The sequence below is a fragment of the Pleurodeles waltl genome, chromosome 5 (genome assembly GCF_031143425.1).
Source record: "Pleurodeles waltl isolate 20211129_DDA chromosome 5, aPleWal1.hap1.20221129, whole genome shotgun sequence".
Taxonomy (NCBI): Eukaryota; Metazoa; Chordata; class Amphibia; order Caudata; family Salamandridae; genus Pleurodeles; species Pleurodeles waltl.
The window spans coordinates 795,423,897-795,447,684 of NC_090444.1; positions in this window are offsets into that span (position 1 = coordinate 795,423,897).

The window sequence follows — 23,788 nt, forward strand, 5'->3', positions numbered from 1 at the left end:
TTTGCTTTTTGAACATCGTAGTGTGAGCTTGCTGCAGTAATTGAAACATGCATTTTGGTATGCAGTTAATCAAAGCTAATCTGAAGTATTCAGCTCGTTTATATTTTGCTTCCTGAACATCATAGTGTGATGCATTTTGATATGCAGTTAATCAAAGCTAATCTGAAGTATTCAGCTTGTTTATATTTTGCTTCCTGAACATCGTAGTGTGATGCATTTTGGTATACAGTTAATCAAAGCTTATATCTGTCAATTAACTCTTTGCTTATATATATATATATATATATATATATATATATATATATGCATAGATGTTCTTTGTAGTGTACTCATATATAAATAGATGCTTTTTCATTGCTATTCTTATTCTACTACTGTTGATGTGCTAAATACTTATGTTCACCGAAATTCTAGCAAAGCTAAATTGTAATCATAATTGGCGTGTGGTCCTTCATTGAGCGTCCTTATTGACTTATACCGAACAGGTGTCAACCAGTCACCTGGATAAGACAGGGGGAGAATGAGGCGCTCATGAAACGACGGTGAGTGTATGTGCGTCAGGGCAAGGGTGGGAACGTGGGCCAATGACAGTGACGTTCCGGATGGTTATATTTTCTCCTTTTCCCCTGTACTATTCCTCTAGGTCAGCGCCCACCAGAAGAAGGCTATTTGGCGTGCCATCGCCAAGGAAGTCCGGACCCTGGGGGTCACCACAGATGGAGCACCCACTGCCGTAAAAGATGGGAGGACATTTGCCGCTGGAGCAAGAAGACGGCTGAGGCTCAGATGGGGATGGCCTCCCAATGTGGGAGGGGTTCCCGTCGCACCATGACCCCCCTGATGTTCCGGATCCTGGCGGTGGCGTATCCGGAGTTGGATTGGCGCTTGAGGGCATCACAGCAGCCACAAGGGGGTGAGTACACTCTCATTCAGCTGATTCAGCGCGCATGGGAGGTGTCTGTGTGGGGGAGGTGGTTAGTGGGTTACCCTAGGCCAGGGTAAGTTTTTCAGGCAAGGACCCTTTGTGAGGCAGGCTCAGTGGCACCCCATCCCCACCAGTGGTAAGAGCCATCTACCCCTAGTCAGGCTCCTGTGACTTCCATGTATGCAGCAATCGGGCATAGGCCTTGTACCCCATCGCCCTGTGATTAATTAGGGAAGTCTAAGTGCATGGCGTAGTGCAGAGGGCTGCTGTGTCTGTAGTGTCCGCCAATGGTAGCGGTATTGCATGCACTGAACATGTCTTTCTACTTTCTTTCCCCCCCTTTTTGTGGTCTCCCTGTTCTTGTGTGCAATAGCATCATCAGGCGGAGGAGCAGTGCCACCGGAGCAGGAGGGAGCTGCATCCCACATGGCCCTGGAGGGCGAGACTACGGACTCCGAATTCACCAGTGGGATGGAGGGCGAGGGGAGCTCCATGGCGGGGACAGGAGCTGAGACCAGCAACACCGACTCCTCCTCTGATGGGAGCTCCCTTGCGGTGGCGGGCCCCTCTGTTCCCACCGCATCTACAGGTACAGCAACCACCCCCCCTACCAGCACCGCCCTCCCAGAAGCCCCTCAGCGTATGTCCCGTGGCTGCTCACCCAGGAGGGTGGGCATCTCCTTCGCCCCAGGCACCTCAGCCCCTGCCCCTGCCCCTGTTAGCCCTGCTGCCCTCAGTGAGGAGGCCATTGATCTCCTCAGATCCTTCACTTTTGGGCAGTCTACCATTCTGAATGCCATCCAGGGTGTAGAGAGGCAGTTGCAACAGACAAATGCATACCTGGAGGGCATTCATTCTGGTCAGGCAGCCCAACAGCGAGCTTTTCAGACTCTGGCCTCAGCGCTGATGGCAGCCATTGTCCCTGTGTCCAGCCTCCCCCCTCCAACTTCCTCCACCCAGACCAATCCCCAGTACCTCAGCCTATCCCAAGCACACAATCAGACCAGCATGCACAGAACCTCAACACACAAGGGTAGCTCTGGCAAACATAAGCACAACACATCCCACAGGCACTCACACAAGCATACCCATGCACACATGCCAACATCCACTGCCTCCACTGTGTCCCCCTCCTCCACGTCTCTCTCCTCCCTCCCTGTCACGTCTCCACTCACACCTGCATGCACTACATCTTCAACCACTAAGTCCATCACCACCACGCCCATCACCACACACCGCTCACGTGCACTCACCACCCCCACTTACATTCACACATCCCCGGTGTCCTCTCCCAGTGTGTCTGTGAGCCCTCCTCCCGAACTACACAAACGCAGTCACACACCCACCCAACTACCATCCACCTCATGACAGCCTCCAGCCCATGCACCTTCACCCAAAGTCAGCAAACGTACACCTCCTACAATAACTACCTCTTTCTCCACTCCCAAACCCACTCCATCTACCTCCCAGTGTGTCTAGAAAACTTTTCCTGTCAAACCTTGACCTCTTCCCTGCACCTCCCCACCCCTTCCGTCCCCTAGGGCCCGCCTGTCCAAGTCCCAACCCAGCACCTCAGCACCTCAGCCACCACATCACCGGGAACAGTGGTGCCAGTAGTAACCGGCTTTCTGGAGTGCGCCAAGCAACAGGGCAGCCAGTGTGCCAAGGAGCCAGCACAAGAACATTCCCCCACTTCAAAAACTAAAGAAGTTGGCCACATCCTGGTGGGAGAAGGTCAAAACACCTGCCACCAAGGGCTCCCCCAGGACTACAGTTGTAAGTGGCAAGACAGCTGCGCCACCATCCAAGGTGGGGAAGGGCCAGAGGAAGAAAGGGAAGTGCACAACAAGACCTCCACCATGACCACCACATGCACCGCCGCCACAGGCACCACTGCCCAGGACACCGCCGCCAGCAGCATGCTCACTGAGCCACCCACCAGCACCGCCGCCCAGGACACCGCCGCCAGCAGCACGCTCACTGAGCCGCCCACCAGCACCGCTGCCCAGGACACCACCACCAGCAGCACGCTCACTGAGCCACCAACCAGCACCGCTGCCCAATGAGCACCGCAAGCATCGCCCCCACTAAGGCCGCCGCCAGCACCGCCAGCGGCCACGCCACATCCTGTGCTAGTGGCACCACCGCAGACATGGCTGCCATCCCCAGTGGTCAGTCGTACGTGGCTGGTGGTCAGTTCCAGGGGCCTGGAGAGCTTCCATGTTGGCCCACCGTCAGTGGAGAATGACATCCACTACCTCTGTCCTTGGCAGGATGAAGCACTCTGGGCACAAAGCCCCCTCCAGAACCAGTGGAGAATGACATCCACTACCTCTGTCCTTGGCAGGATGAAGCACTCTCTCTGCACAAAGCCCCCTCCAGAACCAGTGGAGACTGTTATCCACTTGAGAGACTGTGGCTTTGCACACCCCAGGATGCAGCAGTGTGCAACTCACCCACTGGAGAGACTTGAGAGACTGTGGCTTTGCACTCCCCAGGATGCAGCAGTGGGCAACCCACCCACTGGAGAGACTTGAGAGACTGTGGCTTTGCACTCCCCAGGATAAAGCAGTGGGCAAACCACCCACTGGAGAGACTTGAGAGACTGTGGCTTTGCACTCCCCTGGATACCTCATTGGGCATGGAGCCCCCTCGTGGAGCTGGCGTCGTGCACTCATCCGGCTGAGGTGTCCCCCTTCCCTTCCCAGTGAGGTGCTTGTTTTATTTCGATCTGATGCCCCAGCAGTGTTCTCTCCATTTGGATCGGGTATCTTGTGTGGGCCTCGCCCATGCATTTTGGGCCCAGTGCTCCACGGACTATGTAGGTGAAGTACATGGACTTGAAATCTTGGTGTACATATTTGTTAATAGTGTATATATATATTTGTGACTAATGGATTTTTACTCATTACAATCGTGCAACTCATTTCCTTTTGTCCTTGCGTTCTTCCAGGGGGGGTCGGGAGGGTGTAAATGTAATGTTTCAACATGTATTTGTGTGTATGTTGTTGTGGGTGAGGGTGGGGGTGGGGGTATTGCGTGTTGCGTGTGTGTGTCACTCTATTTTCCCTCCCCCTCCCCTGTGTCGTAGGTGCAGTACTCATCGTGGTGGTCGCCGCCGTCGGTCTTGCTCCTGGTAGAGGAGCAGGATGAGAATGGCAGGTAGAATTTGGAGTTCTGGCTCCATGGCGTCCTGGTTCCTCATGGGGTGTGTAGAGGTGAGCTTTTTCCCTTCCAAGTCCTGTTTCCACCGTGTTTTTGTTCACGTTGAATCCGCCCCGGAAAAGGTGGCAGATTGGCCTCTCAGAATGGTGTGCGCGGTACATTGTCTTCCGCCTGTCTGTTGGCGGTGAACGCCATGCTGTTTGTTTGTACCGCCGTGGCGGTTGGAGTGTTAAAGTGGCTGTCTATGTTGGCGGTTTCCGTCACTGTCATAATTCCATTTTTTTTACCACCGGCCTGTTGGCGGTCTTACTGCCACTTTAACACTGACCGCCAGGGTTGTAATGAGGGCCTATATCTTTGCCTTCGATCCTACACAGTGCTCCAGTGCTTTTTGATTAAGTTTTGATTAAAGTTAATGCTACACAAATAAACATACAAACATGGATAGTTATAGTTATTGGTTATGTGTGACTCGTGAGGATCACTACAGGCTCAACTTCCTGTACAGAATTTTAAAACTTAAAGAAAACCATTTGGCCCATATTTATGGCTGGGTTTGTGTCACTCTTGCACCATGCAAAGTGGTGCAAGAACAACGCAAACATTAAGTGAAATTTGTGAAGCCACGCAAGGCCTGTGTGGCTTCATAAATCTCGAGTAATGTATTGCAGTCCAAATAGCTGTGTTACCTTAATCTGTGCCAGGGAAGCATTTCCATGGGTGCTGCATGGGCATTCCTATGCAACATGCATGGAATTTGACATAATATCAGATTTACAAGAACTTTTAAACCTAGGATATGGGCCTTTGTGTTTGAAAAAACATGACTGGGAGATATTTCAGCAGACAGTGCCAGGGACCTGTATTCCCAAGTAAGAGTGTGCGCCATCTCGCTTGACTTACAACTTTAAAGTTTCTTTTTTTAAATGTTGCGAGAATTCCAAAGTGCAAAGTTTACAAAGTTTCAATAAACGTTACTTCACTTGGCACTTAACTGCAGCTGAAAACCCTTTCTGCTGTAGAAAGGATCACAGATGGAAAAGTGACACTTGGCAAAATCCCCATCGCCTTGATCTAAGCCTCCAGCAGTGCAAAATACTGTCTCCTGAGTCCCATTGCCTTCCTGCACTTCAGAGATGTTTTAAGGCATGGGCAAAGTGGGCTCTGGCCCTGTGCCCCTAGCCTGTCAGGGGGCCCCTTGATAGAGCCAGCTCTGTTCTGCAAAGAGTCTTGCCATGACAAACTTGAATAATTCTTAAACAACACTGTTAAAAATACCTTCTTTCCTAGGATTTATTTTTGCTGTGGGTGATGTGTGAGAGTCTAATACAGACATTTTGCAGAGAAATGTGTTTGTTTCTTGCAACATCCATAAAAAAATGTTTCTTTTGGTTCAAAACAGGGGACCTCTGAGAAATCTGAGGGCGTCACAGAGGTTATTTGTAGCAATATTAGTAATTTGCTTCTTTGTTACAGTATTAAAAGAACGTTACCATCAAGGAATTCTATTTGTAAACTCATTTAGAATTTGGACATGCCTGTGTGCTTTTAGTGGCCTGGCCAAGGAGGGCATGAAAGAGCTGAAATGGGATCATAAACTCAAAGATGTTCTGAACAGGGCCCCCCAAAATACTTTTGCCCATGGCACCCAAAATCCTTAAGATGTCCCTGCTGCAGTGTCTCCTTCCTTGCTGCGCTCTGCTCATCCACTTTGAGGTATGCTGCCTTTCTCCCCCCCTTAGCCTCTCCTCCTTCACAACTCATATGTGAAACAATTAGACACTCCAGGCTCCCAGTATGATTCCATGGTACAGGCTACCATTCCAACAAGAAATTTGGCTGCAAAACATTGTCTCTTCTGCTAGGTCAGGTACTGGATGCTTTGCCTCAGGTGAAGTTGGATGAAGTCTGTAAACTTCACATAAGTTTGCCATAGGGTAAGTTCCCAATTCAGGGTAGTTTGAGCTGAGGAAGTTCTGACCTCACAGATCTGTAAGACCTGGTGATTTCATTTAGCTATCCCCAGCTGTCAAGGCATGAAAGCTGTATTTTCTTTAAAGAGATGGTGGCTTTTTAGAAATCCCAGCTGTCATTTACACATTCTGTAGATTTCATTTGCATGTACCACATTTTTCATTAGTAACTAGATGATCTCTGCAACCATGTGGAATCCTGAATGTTTTTCTGTTCGACAGGTACCAAAGAATAAGCCCCACCCACTGCTGCTGCTTGGGAAGCACAGATAACCGATGCGCATCTGAAGACACCAGGACAGACAAAATTGAGATTTTTGGGGGGATTAGAAAGATATAGGCCCTCATTCTGACCTTGGCGGGCGGCGGAGGCCGCCCGCCAAAGTCCCGCCGTCAGGTTACCGTTCCGCGGTCGAAAGACCGCGGCGGTAATTCTGACTTTCCCGCTGGGCTGGCGGGCGGTCTCCTTCAGACCGCCAGCCAGCCCAGCGGGAAAGAGGCTTCCACGATGAAGCCGGCTCGGAATCGAGCCGGCGGAGTGGAAGCTGTGCGACGGGTGCAGTTGCACCCGTCGCGTATTTCACTGTCTGCGCAGCAGACAGTGAAATACATTTAGGGGCCCTCTTACGGGGGCCCCTGCAATGCCCATGCCAGTGGCATGGGCACTGCAGGGGCCCCCAGGGGCCCCGCGACCCCCCCTACCGCCATCCGGATCTCGGCGGTCCGACCGCCGGGATCTGGATGGCGGTAGGGGGGGTCAGAATCCCCGCGGCGGTGCAGCAAGCTGCGCCGCCGCGGAGGATTCAATGGGGCCGCGGTACACTGGCGGGACCCCGCCAGTGGTGCCGGTCCGACCGCGGCTTTACCGCCGCGGTCGGAATCCCCATTGAAGCACCGCCGGCTTGTCGGCGGTGCTCCCGCGGTCCTCCGCCCTGGCGGTCAAAGACCGCCAGGGTCAGAATGAGGGCCATAATCTGCATCTGAAGAAATGGTGCACGTTTTCTATTGGCTATCTGTTGGAAGTGCACTTTTACCAATACATTCTGATCACAGGACAGGTAATTTTATCTGAAGAAAAGAGGAGTGTTTTTGGACACCACACATTGGCGTAGACAAATAGCAAACTCCTCCAACACATTAATGCCCCACGCCATTGTATTCATTTGTACTTGAGGAAGATTATGACATCACAATAACTAAAGAGGTGATGCATGTTACTGGACTAGTGGGACTCACAAAAATAAATGCTGAATTTACCTGTGGGGTTACTGGAACTGTCTCTTATAGCACTAAAGCCGCAGCAAATTAGATTGCATTCTTACAGAATGATGGCCTTCCCATTGTTTCCCAATGCACAGAAATATGTGTCAGTCATTTGGTGGCACCGAGTGCTATTGGGTGCCATGACTGTCAGGTTCCTCTCAATTATGCGCTTCCTCTCTCAATATCATCTTCTCCCACAGCCACTCATTTCAATTTCGTCCCACCTTGCCAAGTTAATATCCTTTTTACATGTTGTTTTGTGTCCATCCTCTGCTACCCCTTGATAACTCGACATTTGAACAAACTCCAGTGAACAAGACATCACTGCAAAGTGTTTAAGAGCTGGTTACTACAATATTAAATGATTATTAATGCAAACAGAAGCAGAACTGGCAGATGAATACGAATATAGAAGATTTTACAACAAAGAATTGTACTCAACTGACAGCTCCTGGCTGTTCCATGAGCAAATGCTCAGTATTGTTCTCAGAAGAAGGAAGCAACCCTACTACTGATGCACAGGAACATCAGAGCCAGCCATTTCGAGTTTTAATTAACAATGAACATCTTCAATCAAAGTGAAAAGAGAGGATTTGTTGAAATTAATATTGTATTATACTATGTATTTCAAAGAAAGATGTGTGTAGTTTGAAAAACACCAATGGACAAATTAAATTAATCATATTTTGGAGCAAAATAAAGTTTGCATTCCTGCATGTGCCATTCCTTGGTTTTACTTAGTGATACGGCTACTCAATGAACTGAAGAAATTCAGCTAATCATACATAACGTGTGATGTCAGGTATTGTTAAAACGATATTACAGTGCCGAGAGCATCTGGCCAAGGACTAACTGCTGACGCACCATCTTCTGAAATAAGGATTTTACAACTCAGCAGGTGGTGTAACATTTCTTGCACTCCTAATTCCAGCATCACTGAAAGAAGGGGCCCAGGTTACTGAAAACAGAGAAAGTTAATTTAGGCACTTATGGACCAGGGCAAGGTGTCCTGTTGATTGGTCAAACCGCGACAAATGTATTAGCAGATCAAATATTGTTTTTTTATTTTTCAATGGGAGGGGGTTTTAACCGTAAAGAACTGCACCTTGTAATATTTCTATTGAAACAACAGTGGTCATATTTACTGACTCCAAAGTTTAACTAAGCCCAGAAACAGAACGTTTTTATTACTTTTGTAAGAAATGCATTGAGCCTAAGAATAATCTCATATTTCATGAAATCCTGTAATGTAATTTTTTTCAGTGCTAAATTTGCGCCAGTAGTTGCAGCTAATGGGGCTGCTACTCATGTGTATGGACTGGGCTTACTTTTCATCATCACGCCTTTATAAAGAGCATTTGAGATGAAGGAAGAAAATAGAGAAAGATCTTGGGGGTAATGGTGAGAAAGTGGGTTGAAAAACGAACCTGCAAGCGTGACGTAGACAAACAGGAAATGTAGCGTGGTGAAAAAAGAGGCATAGGACCTGCACTTATTTTACTTATTTTTATTTTTCTCTAAGTAAGCACTGGCGATTCGACCCAGTTCCTTGAGACTCACTCAGGGTGGAGCCTTCAGTGCTTCAAGATGCATAACGCACTGAAAAAATGTGTACAACTTCCAGTTGGAAAAGAGAAACATGATATAAAATATTTAAAAAACAGAATACATTCTGTAGAAAAAATCCAAATTCACACAGACCCGAAGCTGAAGAATAACGTAAATCAGATTAAATGCCCCTTCCTTCACAGCTCTGAAAAAGTTCGCGTGTTTTTAAAGCACAGTTTGTGTGTTGAAATTGGGAAGACCTGGCAAAAAAGACCGGGTTTAGATTGAAATAGGAAATACACCGTCAAAATGAAACTGTATTGCTCACAAAGTACGCACAAACACCTCTGCAGCAGCATTTTGACCTTCCTTTCCACTGAACAACGATATTTCACAATAACTCTTTGGTGATCTGTGCTTGCCTCCTATCTTTTTTTATTAAGGTTTACTACTGTGCGTGGGGCCAAGATTAGAACTTGGCACACCCTTTCTTTAAGTTGTTTTTTTTATTTTTGCTCACTGTTCCCAAAAATGTGTCTCCTCATGGCGAGTTATTATCGAAAATGATAAATAAAAACAATCTGGAGTCTGGGATCCTGGATGAACCACTAACTCCCACCTAATGTTTGAGTGGTTGCAGCAATTCTCTCTGGAGTTATTGCAAAACCCCAACGGCAGACAGATAAAGACTTCACCGTAACACGGTGTGCGCGTGAGGGTGGGAAGCGTAACAACAGACTGTCCAGTGTAAGAAGCAGGCGTAATTTGAGATATACCAGGCTGCATTCCGCAACTGTCCCCACAGCTCAGTCCGGCTACTAAACCACTACTCTCTAAGAAAGCAAATATTTCAATTACAAAGCTTTAACTTTGACTGTAGGAGGTCGTCTTTGTCATAGGCATCAAAACTACTCTTTATGACTATCAATAAATGTGAGCAGCAACATTAGTATTACTGTTCAAACTATTTAATTTCCGAAAGCAAAAGAAAGGGCATTCTTGCACTGTGCAACACGGCGGATGCATGTCACAATAGCAAGCGCAAACTGTATTGTGCTACAAAAATACTACTTTCAGAATATCGAGCTCAAAATATTGTGAAAGTAAGTATATTTAGGTAAGTATATATGTATCATTCAGAACTCCATATCTGTGTACCTTGACGACAGGGCACAAGTCAGGGGTACATGCTGGTAGATGGTGCCTACCCACTCTTTTAGCAGGGTAGAAGTCGTCTACCCTGCCATGAGGTTGGCCTCACAGAAGTCTGTTGTCTGCTTTCATTTCAAGCAGCAACAGGCCAGGGTGGAGAGAGCCTATCAGATTCCAGCTGGGCCCAAATCCAAGACCTACATTAAGGGGCCTTCACACCTCTTATTGTTGTAGTATCCTGACTGGCAGCAATCAGGGGCCTCACACCTAAATTCAATTGGAGGGGAACAAAGGCACTCAGATGATCACTTTGCACGTACTTCAGACAGCCATGCTTTTGACTTTATTCAGACCCTCTGTGTAAGAGATATGCATACACTGTAATGCAAGATGTCAGAGTGCTTTACATCACACATACACATTATAAAGTGACAATAAATCGTGTGGGTGTAAATTAATATATAGGATGTGCTACATAAGACAGTGAGGGTTATGAAGTGTAGGAGCCACAAGTACTGCATAGCTCACTGTACTAGATCAGAAGGATGACAATTTATGAACTGCAAAGAACATAAGGATCTCCGTGTTAAAAGCAGGAACCAATTTATTTAGATAAAATGAAAATCACTCATCTGCATGTAATGTGCTTTGCAGTAGACATATTCCTCCTCTATGCTACTTCAAATCTGGGGCAAGGCAAACACAGATCTTTCCAGGAAATACGTTACCCACCAGAGTTAGCTTACCATTGTTATAATTCCATGAGATTTAGTTGGCACACACAGATCTCTGCAGAAGGTGCCTTAACTCTATAAGATATTTTAAAATGTTGACTTTGCAACCAATTAAGCAGAATAGATTGACTGCCATATTTCTCTTTGTTGGCAATTTTCTTGTGGCAAAGTTTTAAAAAATAAATGCGTAAGTTGAGGCACAGATTTTGCATCTGGGTTGCGTCACTTGTTCAGGTACAACCCCAATGCAAAATCTCATTTGTTAGATATTATAATACGCTCAAATGTACTCATGATAGACCTGCTAAACATATGTGTGCGGTCTAAAGATCTGATGTCATTTCTTGTGAGGTCATGAGTGGTAATGCCACTTGCTGTGATTCCACATACAATGCCACATGCTGTGATGTCACATAAGGTGATGTCACTGCCATGATGTCACTTGCATATGCCTAAATTGGTTAGTCCACCCAGTTCCTTTTTTAGGACTTTTGCCTTGTTTAATGAGATATTAGTGATAAGATATAGATGTGGAACTCAGTATACAAAAATGATACTTTTATAACCTACCTTCATGATATGTTTGTTGCTGATATTCTGGCTATGATGATTTTATAGTACAATATTTACAAATTTGATATTCTGGTAGTATATCAACACAGAATCAAAGACTCGAAGTTTATATGTGAAAAAGTAGCTTTATTTTGAAATTCATAAGATCAAAAATATTGTTAACATGGCCCCACTGCTTCTCAAATCTACATTGCAATTCACAAATCTATTTGCAAATTGAAATAGCAGCCCTAACAATGCAAAGGAGATGGTAAAAGAGCATTCGCCTATGTGACTCAAGGAATGCATTAATGGTTTGCAACCATTTCTGTAGGTGCAAAGCATTGTATTATAGGCTGCCAACCATTCGCAAAGTGGAAGCAGCTACAACTGTGTGAGGGACTGCTACATGCTCCCCCAATAACATTATTTGACATTTTGTCCCTTTTCTCAATAGGACGGGCGTCCAAATGTAGGCATATGATTGAAGCATTTGCAGAAATTTATATCAAAGGTCACTTGCATGCCCTATTCATGCACTCACAGCTATGTGCAAGCAATCGTGGATCACATCCTGCTTTATGAAAAATAATGCCATATATACCTGCCACTTGTAAAAAACTGCCATCTTCTCTGCTGGACTGGTGCCCCATTGTTGTGCCATACATCTAACGTTGAAGCTAGCCCACAGGACAGATGCTGCTTTCACATGACTCTCCTCACTGAATGATGATTTTACAAATTACAGGAGAATCTGTTTACCAGATTGCTCACACTGAAATGAAAATATCAATTCCATGCTCCTGTACAGTTCCTGACATATATAAACATATTTGTTTATTGTTCTGGGATGATCTAACATTTCTTTTATTGTAGTTAAACTGACCCTTCTGTATGTCTGTCAACATATTTGAATTGCCCTCTCAGGACCCTTCCTTTAGCTTCCTTTAGGCACACCTATTTTTGAGGATACATTCTGCAATTAGTTTTTGGGGTGCAATCTCTTGGACACCCATATTTACATAACTGTAGTACGTTTTCAACTGCTTAATGTCATGCTGATGTGACAGACATTTCTGCAGTTAGAGGTCCCCCCTACTGCGTGTAGTGTACCAGATTGTGAGTTGCAATTTTGAAAATATGCCACCTGGCCTATGGTATGGACATACAGTTAGTGGTGGCAAGGTCCATATATAATCTTCAAAATATTAGTCAAGTTCTTGCTTTTCTTCTCAGACCAGCCTTGTCAAGCCACTGAGAGACCTGGTCACGAAACCCCTGGAGACATCTGTAATAAATATTTTTTATAGATATCTCCACTCATACCACTGGGGTCCAGTGGGGAGCTCCTAAAAAGTAGCATGCTCCCTAGCCCCTCACTCCTATTTATAAACGATGGTATTGAGTTACACATTAAATACAAAATGCTGATCTTCTAATAATACTTAGAATAGGAGTCAGCATTAGTTGTGAACAAAGGAAAGCCTCACACATGTGTGATTGGACTGACTTGTGGAATCATGCAAGGTTCCTTGATTTTGTCTAAACTCCATTTTACTTTCGTCCAAAACCATTCGCAGGGTTGTATGTCAGAATATCACTGAGAAAATATTGCCTTACATACATATGATATGCTAAACATTGTTTCTAAAATTGTTGCCTCAGTGGGTGTAGATTTTATATTATGCACTCCAGTTTTTATATGCATTATTTAGAGCACAAGATTATTATCAGGCCTTATTTAATCCATAATATTTTGGTACCATACCTTCTCTGTAGCTGATTGTCATGGCCAACATGGACAGGACATTGAGCTGCAAGGAAAGTGCTCTGCCTCTTTCACTGAAGCTCCCCCCCAGACCTGAGTAGCACCAGGGAAACACAGTACCCATCAGTTACATCACTGCCATATCGCATAGCCAGAAGGTACACCCTTGACCTTCCAACCGTGAGGAAATAAGATGTGCACAGTGCCAGTAAAACCACAGTATGAGGTTTGCAAAGCTGACTACTTTTAAATAGGAATTTTGCGAAGTTGTGAGGTCTAGGGCTTTGCAACTCCACACTTCAATAGCGAGGGCATAGAAGGGACAATGTAACATCACTGTAACTTCCCGCGGAGAGACTTCAGAAGTTTCAGTTCCTCTGTTCTGCATGGGGTCCAGACATGGACCTGAGCCTGAATGCATGCCTGGCAATATTGTGAGACATTGAAAGGAACCGCACAGTATTTGGGATCACCACCAGGAAGGATCAGGAACTACATAAACACCATAAGGATCTCCAATGCTGGTCAAGACTCAAGGTCCTAAACATATTTGAGTTCTCCACCAAGTTCCCTAGGGAGACTCTCTTGTAGGTCATACCACAGCAGAGGAAGGTTCTTGAAAAGACCTAACTTGAGCTTCATGCCTCGCTAGAGGAACAAAATGGCAGCAAGTACTTTTCCTTGCTCAGGACATGTGTACAAGGTGTCTTTAAAAAATATATATTTTTATTAAGCATTTTGCATGTAAATTGTGAAAGATACAAAAGGCACATATTGCAGCTGGAGCTCGATAGATTGTACTGTAGGAATGTTCACGAAATAGCTTTGTGTACAACTGTGTTATCAGTAGAAGTGGGGTAATTTAGTTAGTTAGTAAGCAGTGGTGTTCAAAGTTAGGAACCCCAAGTCCACTCGACTCGTTGGGGCAGTGAAGCTTTACCAGGGCACCCTGCGGTGGCCTGCAAGCCAAATTAATTCACAAGAAGAGTATCTAGGGCATGAAAAAACCTCCCTGAGAGGTGCAGTGACAGTGGCAGATTGGCAAAGTCACAGAGCAAGCAAGGCATTATGACCATATTATTTATATGGATTTGGGTTATGTCCATAAAATGTATTATAACCAACATCCTATATATTTTGTAATGTATTTTAAATATTTTAGATTGTATGAAATGGACCTGTGCTTTTATGGCAATTTGCCAAATAAAGAATTCTTGACTGACTGACTGACTGACTGACTGATATTCTACCCATTAATGATAAAGGTAATGTGCCCCTGACCAACACCTGGCTACAAAGTGCTGCTACCATGGAGGACAAGTTCCCATCCATTAATTCCTGCTCAGAGTGATATATGTGCATTCCTAGGTAGCGAAAGGTTTGATGTGGCCAGTTGAGCCGTCCGCCACCTAAGTAGATGGGAATAGTCAAAGGGTATGGGAAGAGTTGAGGAATAGAACAGGAACAGGTATAACAAGAGTTAAGGAACAGAACGGGAACAGACACGATTTCCACTAATTGATGCCTAAACCTGAAATCTGGTAGAAGCCTAGGAGGTTCTGGTCAATATCTGAATAATCTGCATAGGCATCTATTAGGAACAGCAGCATGTTGTCCACAGATAGGGATACTGTGTCTGTTCTTCCTCCCAGGTGAATGCTCCAGTTCGCCCGTCTGCAACGCAGTCTAATGTCAAATTGCTCCATGGTCAGGGTGAAAAGAAGCAGAGATAAGGTCAACCTGTCTAGTTTCTCTATGAATCATGAAATGCTTTTCCCCAGAACAAAATCATCTTGTTCAGGGTGGACCACATGAGGTATGTGAGGGAGTAGGCCATTGCTACTAAGGACCTTATAGTTGGCGTTCAGGTTTGCCAAAATACAGTAAGAGGAGATCACCTCAGAATCCATACCAGGCTTAGAAATTTAGGAATGTAGACCAATAAAGCCTCCTGGAGTGAGGGAGGAAGAAGATCTTCTATAGTAGCAGCTGTAGTGTCTTGTGAGTTAGAAATGATGGAACCCTTTTGGTTCCTGATGGACTCTGTAGAACTCTGACATAAGTGTTATGATGTGGTGAATAGATTTCATGTTTAGAATGCTGAGTTCATGCTTGCACGCAGAAGAATAAAGACATGTAAGACCAAGCTCTGAATGTGGCATATTCATTTACGAGTACACAGGCTAGAGAGGACACTACTGCCACTGTGTACAACAATGCAAGCTTCAGAGCAGAAAGATCAGTGGAAATCTTGTAAAACTCTACAGGAACCTGTCTGACCCTGTTTTTTTTTTGTAATAGCAGCAAAACAGTGGATCACTTCCTTGATCTCCATAAAAGAGAAAGGCTAGTCAAGGAGATGGAGCTGCTCTGTGGGATATGAGGCAGTGGAAGACAATCAAGACAAGCTGTGATGTGATAAGAGGATGTTGGTGGGAAAAATAAAGCATTCAGCAGGAGTTAGCAAAAATGTCAGGTAAATCACACTGAGTCAAAAGTAACTGGGCAAATGTTGTTCTGACTGAGGAAAAGAGGCGCTGTATATTATTTTGGCAAATAGGCCAATCCAACAGTGTGCCCGTCATCTCTTCCTCACTGTGTGTGTGTTCTGACTAAGCTTGATGACTGATACACCGCAGGCTGTCTAAGGCTCCACGTATCTCCTGCGAGCTGTAGCAAGTAAGTGCAGGGATGATGTTTCAGCAGCCTCCTCAGCCTCTAAGGCGAGTAGTGAGGTCCCAACATCTGCAGGTTGCCTCTCAACTGTGCAGCACTCATCAACCGCCGCACCCATAAAGTGACCTCGAGTCACTGCTTTTAGTGCCTCCATCTCAACCATAATGGAGGAAACCAAATCCTGATTCAGTTCAAAGTATTCAGTAATGTTCCTGAAATTCCTGAAATTACTCCTTAAAGACAGTGTTTTGCAGCACTTTGGCTGCATGACTTAAGTGAGTATCGGAGAACGTGTAAGATACAGGGCCAAGCTGACTTGTAATCAAATGTAATCAGAAAGCATGCGGCCTAGATAATCAGCGTTAAATGGGGGCACAGAGCAGAATTGTCATCCAATCGTATATGAAATTTATGTGGTGAAGAGTAAAAAGAGTATACTTTGAGAAGAGGGTTATGGTGTGCCACATATCACTGAGACATCAGTGTTGTAGCCACCATACCAAATGGCCAACATTATGTGATGGACCTATTTAGGGTAACAGCTCAGTATGCAATTGAAGCCCCCTCTGATGAGTCAGGGAATGTGTGCCTATAGCGTTAGGTGTTGAGACAAAATATCAAAAAAAGGACAATTGATTGACAATGGGGGCATAGATACTGCTAAACACAACTGGGTGCTGTTGAGGTAGTCATGGACTAATACATAGCAACTATTCTTGTCTAGTACAGTAGACTGCACTTGGAAAGGAACTCCCAACTGCATCCATATCAACGCATGTGGTTTGCCCAAGTATGTGGAAACATTAAGTTTGGAAAAAAACATTAGATATGGAAAGAGGGGGTAATTACATCCACCAAAGTGAGAATGTAGGGTGGAAACATGAAGAAGTTATGATAGGCTCCAGAGTCTGAGTTGTGGAAGGTTTGGGAGGATGGACTAAAGGTTTAAAAAAATATTACAGTACGTTAAGTATTTTAGATGATAGGTGTGCAATGTTTGTGAGGACAGGACTGAAAGCAATATTAAAAACACATTTTTACATCTGGAAGACCATTTGGTAGTCCTGTATGCCATGTTTTCATGGCACCTGTGTTCCTCTGTCTCCAACTCAAGTCATTTTTACTCAGGATCAGGGGTAGTAAAACAAGAATTTATGCCATCATTGTGAAGAAATGACTGTGCCTGTTACTGAACTCATTATGGTGCTGATCATTCTGTAATTGGGTATGGATTAGTCATTTGCAGATGGGGTAGAATGTGGCAGATGTGTTCTCTGTGAAACCCTCAATCTTGCAGGGACATTCACAAAGGTAAGTTACACATGAGAGCAGTTTACAAGTGTTAGTTTACTCTTACACTTTTGATCAAATTTACTACTTTTGGCAATTCACAAAATTAGAGTGTAAATTTACTCAAAAGTGTAGACTTACATTCCCCTGCCCCCTGAAGAAGGGGTGGAGCCAAATTTATAAGTGTAAGTTATTACCAAAAAGATTATGAAGTCCAACACCACACAAGGCCAAACACTGGTACTGCAACCCATGCTATATAAAATAATGGATGAAGAGACTTAAAATAAAACCTCATAGGGAATAATGTTTAAATAAAATAAATTATTTAAAATGCTTACAACATAAATAAATATAATTTAAAATGCATATATGTAAGTAGTATAGGTTTTTATTTAGTTGTAAATGGTTTAATATATTTTTTGCATTTAATAATTAGTGTAGTAATAAAGGTTATTAACATATAATTAATTGAATGAAATAATTATGTGCAACACCTTCAATAGCTATTAATGTACAATAAAATGTATTTTTTTTTACTTTAGGTGGTAATATTTTTTTAAACTTGAGAAAAGTACTTTTAATTTAATGTAAAATATTTTACATAACTTAACTTTTAGTTTCCAAAAATAGTACAGTAGCATTTTTCCTTTACATCAACGTGCAAATAAATTCATAAAACAATTATAATAGATGTATAAAATTAACTTACATTGATCTTTAGTATTACAATATTGTTTACAAACTTTTTCCAAGTTTAATAATCTCTTACTTTTTCCTATTCTTTACCAAGTTGAATCTCCACCACCAGAGTGGCAAACTCACTATGGTAAAGCATAGGGAACTTTTCCCCATATTTTATCAGATGGAAATACCCCCTCAAAAATACACACATTGACTGCCGAGTCTCTGTATGGTAAAGAATAGGGAAAAGTAAAAATGCTTATTAAACTTGGAAAAAGTTTGGCAATTTTTTTTAATGCTAAATCTTAATGTAAGTTAATTTTATTTATTTAATGTAAATGTAGACATAAAGAAGAAATGTTCCTGAAGTATTAACTAAAATTTTAAATAAACCTTTAATTAATGCAAATGTATGTAATTAATTTAAAATAATTTAGTTAGATTTGATAGAATGTATTGCTATATTAACTTTAAAATGCAAAACGTTCCTAAAATATTTTATAGTTAAATGAAGAAATTTACTATTTTTGTATATTTTTAACATTAAAATATAGTTTTTTAGATGTAAACTATTTTAAATGATTTAATTTCATATTACAATTGTTCCTTTGGGCGTGTTGCAATACCAGAGGATGGCCATGTGGGGTACTTGGCTCACTTCAGCTTTGAGCTGAAGTAATTTACTATGGTTTTAGGTCCATTTTGGCTGTGGTAACTTTAGGAGGGCACTTTGTGAATATAAATGGGCTTACTCTTATGTAGGTGGATACAGTTTCCTCCCTAAACCCCTACCTAACCCCTTCTTACTCCTCTCAATTTCCCTTCCCTTTAGTAATACATATTCACCATTTTCCAGCCACTTCACATGCACCCCTTACAAAACACATACTTAAATGTGTAGAGACCACGCAGTCGGGTCGGAGAACTCCTCACACAAAAAGATAGGAGAGGTGGACAGGTAAACTCCGCACATAGGTTTGCAAATAGCATTTTGTAGAATGTTTTCTAAACTATAGTCGTGCTAAAAAATTTACTACAAAATGCAGTTTGTCAATCGGCCCTTTGCTTTGGTTATTGAAGTGGTGGTTTAATCTTGAGAGTGGGGGAGCGTCTCCTCCAAACCACTGTGAGCCGCACAGACAAAAATAAAATGGCAATGAAAAGATTTCATTGCCATTTCATTTTTACTAGTTTGTGCAGTGCGCACTGCAGTAGCCCAAAGCCCAGAGACATGCTGGGCATGTCCTCTTCAGCATGGAGGACTGAAGCAAGGCTGACTGCATGCTCCAAAGTGTGCATGTCATTTTGGCTGGCTGTTTTGTGCTGGCCAACGTGACATGTGCACTTTGAAGCTCTCCACCCAGCTGTCTTAAGAAAACTGAGTGAAGACCAAGCACAGGGCTCCAGGGCCTGAAGGAGCTTCTAGCCAGCTCCATCCAATCCAGGCACTTCTCTCATGCTAGTTAACAGCATGAGAGCAGTGTCTGAATTGATTAGGGGAACTCTTCCTGCATCGTTCAGCAGAGACAGCAGAAGAAAAGCAAGGAGAACCTGAGGGTAAGTGCTGTTTTATTTTATTTTATTTGAAGAATGTAATGCACGTAAGTGTAGTGGTTCTTTTTTATTTTGTAGTTAGTGTTATGCTTTTATTTGGGCTTTTGGAGGTAGGGGTATTTTACTTTGGGCTTTTGAAGCGAGAGGTGATTTACTGTGGGCTTTTGGAGGGAGGGGGTGTTTTATTTTGTTTTTTTAGGAAGTGGTGGGGCACTTCACTTGCCCCCAAATTATACAATGTTTTATTAAACTTAAAAGAAATAAGTACAACCATTTGCTATTTTACATTTTAATGTAAACAATGTAATATATTTATTTTAATATGACTTTTTGGAAAAGGTAAACCACCAATAACGTACTTTTGAATCAAATAAGCATTTAATTTAAATATGTATATATTATAAAATTATGCTTCAAGAAGAATTAAATAATACACAGGTAAACTAAAACATTATTTGTATTTGTTATGCATCAAAAGTTACTGGGCTATGCATTAAATTTGTTTACACTAATGTAGTTACTTCTATAAATACAGTTACATTTTTTTTAAATTAAAAAAAAAGTTTAACGATACAGTAAGTACAGCTGCAGTCAATGTGGGGGACAAAAAAGAAACTAGAGCCTGGGCAGAATCTATGACAAAACCTGCTAAAGCTTTTGAACCTCATCGACAGTGAGTTCAAGTGGCTTTGGACTGTCAGATATTGAATTCAACGAATAATACATTTTTGTAAGGTGATGAAAATTGTCAGCGTAGGTAATGTAATTGAAGTCTAGCCGAGACGTTCTCCTAGTTTTGGGCAGGGGGCGCGCACCAAGGCATAGCGTACCCTCAATACAGGTGCGGGCCGGATCGGACCAGTTTCCGCCGGCAGCCCAAATGTGGCTGCCGCGAAAATATTAAAAAATCGCCCTCACCCCGAGGGGTGAGCCGATTGGCTGAAGGGGGTGTGGTGGGGGCTCCCAGTTGACCGGCAGGGGCAGCCCGAGTTAGTTTAAAAGGGAGCCTCAAGTCCCTCTAGGGTCAGGTTGTTTTCTTGACCCTGGGCTGCCCCTGACGATCGACGCACTCCTCCAGAGGACTGGAGAAATTCTTTACTGGAGGAATTCTTTGCTGCATTTTTTTTTTCCTTTCTTGGAGGATTCCTTCCTGCCACCACAAGACGCCCTCGTGCTGCCTTGACCTCTGCTGCCCTTGGCCTTGTCTTCACCTCTCTCTGGCCTAGGGCAACGGCAGCTGGCTGGGAGGCAACAGCTAGGTGATTTAAGGTCTGCCTTGACCTTTTTGCAACTGGCTCTTGCTGCTTTGCCCTGGTGTTGGGGCCCTGGGACCAGGAGAAGCATCACAGACAAGGTAAGGAGTGGTGGGGGTCCTGGTAGTATTCTGGTGTGTTCTCTGCTGGTCTTTTTTGGGTTAAGAGGTGGTGCTTTCTTCAGGGGCTGCAGGGGCAAGAAGCAATTAGAATAATTTTGTCGTGCATGCTAAGTTTTTTACACTGTGAATTTTTCTTTGTATATTTTTAGGCCAGTAGATGGCAGTATTATTTTAATAGTAATTCCAGAGCTAGTGCTGTAATTTGCTATTGCCCAGATAAAATATTTATATTTATAATTGTTTACTGTTTTGGCTGTTTGTGAACCTTTCTTGACTTTGCCTATTTAGAGGTATTTTCTTCGCCTGTTTTCATAAATATTGTTCTCATTTATGTGTTTTGGCAGCAGGGTGGTTTAGGGTAATCTTTAGGCATGCCACCAAAACAGGTAAAGCGTAAATTGGATGTAGAAGCAGTTGTGAAGCCCATACACGCTATGGACCCGGTGCTCGCTCTCATGCAACCAGCTCTCATGTCGCCAGCGCAAAAGGAGGCTGAGGGCAATCAGCTGGGTGGCGAGACTCCGGTATTAGAGGTGGACTCTGCGCCAGATCAGGGTGGGCGCCCAAGGCTAGCTGGGGGTCCCTCCAAAATCAGCATTCCTCCCGGTTCCTAAGAGGGCTAGGAAGGTGGCACCCAAACTGGGGGGGGGGGAAGTCAGCTCCCAAGAGGACACTCGCCGAGGGGACACAGGACCCCAACATGGGACAGGCAGACACGCAACCAGAGGTTGCCATCACGGGAGCAGTGTCAGGCACAACCTTGGAGGGAACAAATTCGGTCAGCGAGCGTGAACCTGGAGGGGACCTGGTTAGCAGATTGGCAAAAGTGCTGCCCCGGCTGGCGAAGTTAGACGTTAAAGGGCTTAGCAATGGGTATTAGCGCAAATCTGCAAGGGGCTACCACAGGAACAAAAGAAACCCCGAGGGCCACAGCCACCACATCGCACGAGCCTACATCCTCCATTGCCCTGCCAGCAGTCGTGGTCGCCACTATCACTACATCACCACCAGAGAAACAAGGTGAGGGCGCTACCCAACCAGATGGGACACATGATCAAGTATTTTCTCCTAGGGATCAGCTGGTACCTCATTTATCTAGTGAGTTAAGGGCAAAAATTCACAAGAGTACATTTGTGGATATTTTTGAGCTAACAGTAGTAAAGCCGGCTGATGAGGAAAGTAAGGACATTAAGGATTGCTCTCACAAATGGAAGAAACCTAAGGTAGATGAGACCATTATAAATTGGATAAAAGGTTTTACCATTTATCAGTCCATTTTGCTAGAGAAATTCCCTGAGCTAGGTCCTCAAACTGCATATTGGAGTTTGGAGGTACCAGTTGGAAGGATTATGACAAAGCGTTGAGGTTGAAAAAAGTATCAAACCCTTCTATGTGCTGGGATCAGACTGATGTTAATGCATGGTTGCGCTGTATGATGCTGAAGAAACCAGAAGCCAATGTCCAGTCTCTTTTTCGGGGGCCCACAGCCAACAAGGATCGAAAAGGGGGTGTTGGGATTTCAACAAGAGAGCATGTTCTAGGCCACAGGGTTCCTGCAATTTCAAACACAATTGCTCCTTTTGCGGTACAGCAGGACATCCTGAGTTCCAATGTTTCAAGAAATCCAAATAAAAGGTTGGGCAGAAATGAGGATAATGTTTTCTTGGTCCCAGGGGCCCCTTCACCTGTGTCTCTCTTGGCTATGAACCCTTGGCTTAATTTGTATGCATGGCGCGACGCTTCAAAATTGTTGTATGAACGTTTCCGCAATGGTTTTAGGATCCCAGCTGAAGAGGTGCAAGGCCCAAAAGTTTGTAAAAATAGCCAGTCTTTAGACACGGCACAGGAGGTAGCTGAACGCAAGATATTGAAGGAATTGGGTTTGAATAGGATTGCTGGGCCATTTGACAGCCCCCCATTAAAGGATTTTGTTTGTTCCCCCCGGGGTTGGTTCCCAAGAAGGATCCTAGGGAATTTTGTTTGATACACAATCTTTCCTCGCAGAGCCTCTGTGAATGACGCAATCGATCCAGCCCTCTGCTCAGTCAAGTATGCATCTCTTGATGGCGCCTTGACTTTATTGAGGAAACTGGGTCAAGGGTCTCTCATGGCAAAAGCAGATATAGAATCAGCCTTCAGACTCTTGCCTGTTCACCCTGATGATTATCATGTGCTGGGCTTCCAATTCAGAGGGAAATTGTATTATGACAAATGCATGCCTATGAGTTGTTCAGTTTCCGGTGCTTATTTCAAGCAATTTCACACATTTTTAGAGTTGGTTTTTACACAAGTTTCAGGGTCACCTAATGTCATTCATTATCTAGATGACTTCTTGTTCCTAGGACCAAGTGGGTCAGATAGGTGTGCTAAGTCTTTGAATGCATTCAAGTCTGATGGATACATTTGGCATCCCTTTAGCTCAGGAAAAAACAACAGGTCCAGCCACATCCTTGGTATTTCTGGGCATTGAAATAGATTCGGTGAGAGGGGAGTGCAGATTGCCCCAGGATAAAGTCATGGCTTTCAGAGCATCCTTATAAACCTGTTTGGCAGCCTCACACTGCATCAGTTACAGATATTGGTGGGTCAACTTAATTTTGCCTTGCGGATCATTCCAATGGGGCGCCCTTTCTCAAGCTCCATTGCTCAGTCTATGTCTGGCTTAAAGGAGAAGCACCATAGGACGCGGTTGTCTGCTGAAGTAAGGCAGGATTTAAGGATTAGGTTGGCTTTCCTCCAGGATTTCAATGGGTCAGTGGTGTGGCTGGCCCCTCGGCAGTCCAACCAGGAAATCGGTTTGTTTACTGACTTGGCAGGTAGTAGTGGTTTCGGGGCGATTTTAGGTACCAGGTGGTGTGCACAGGCCTGGCCTCAGGCTTGGGAGACATCCGGGTTAGTTAAGAACATCACCTTCCTTGAGTTATTTCCCATAGTGGTGGCACTACACATATGGGTAGACCATCTTCGCAAGCAATCTGTGGTTTTTTGGTCTGACAACATGGCGGTGGTCCAAAGCATTAATTTTCAGCATGCTAAGTGCAGAAGGGTGTTAAGACTGTTGAAGGAGTTGGTGTTGATCTGTCTGCAGAATAACATTCTTTTCAGGCAAAACATGTACCAGGTATTTTT